The sequence below is a fragment of the Physeter macrocephalus genome, unplaced genomic scaffold, assembly GCF_002837175.3.
Source record: "Physeter macrocephalus isolate SW-GA unplaced genomic scaffold, ASM283717v5 random_1262, whole genome shotgun sequence".
In the NCBI taxonomy this organism is placed as follows: domain Eukaryota; kingdom Metazoa; phylum Chordata; class Mammalia; order Artiodactyla; family Physeteridae; genus Physeter; species Physeter macrocephalus.
The window spans coordinates 18,590-18,877 of NW_021146227.1; positions in this window are offsets into that span (position 1 = coordinate 18,590).

A 288-nucleotide genomic window follows, 5' to 3' on the forward strand; every position below is an offset into this window, starting at 1 on the left:
TTTTTTCCATTGCATAATCAAAGACTGTTAGGCTGCATTGCTATGTGAGACAATGAACAAAACAATCCAGCAACCTCTGGTGAATCTCTCCACTAGCATCTACTAGTAAGCCAGCAATTATCTTTCAAAAGCAGTATAATTGGGGCTTCCCTGGTGGCGCAGTGGTTGAGACTCCGCCTGCCGATACAGGTGAGGTGGGTTCGCGCCCCGGTCCGGGAGGATCCCACATGCCGCGGAGCAGCTGGGCCCGTGAGCCATGGCCGCTGAGCCTGCGCGTCCGGAGCCTGT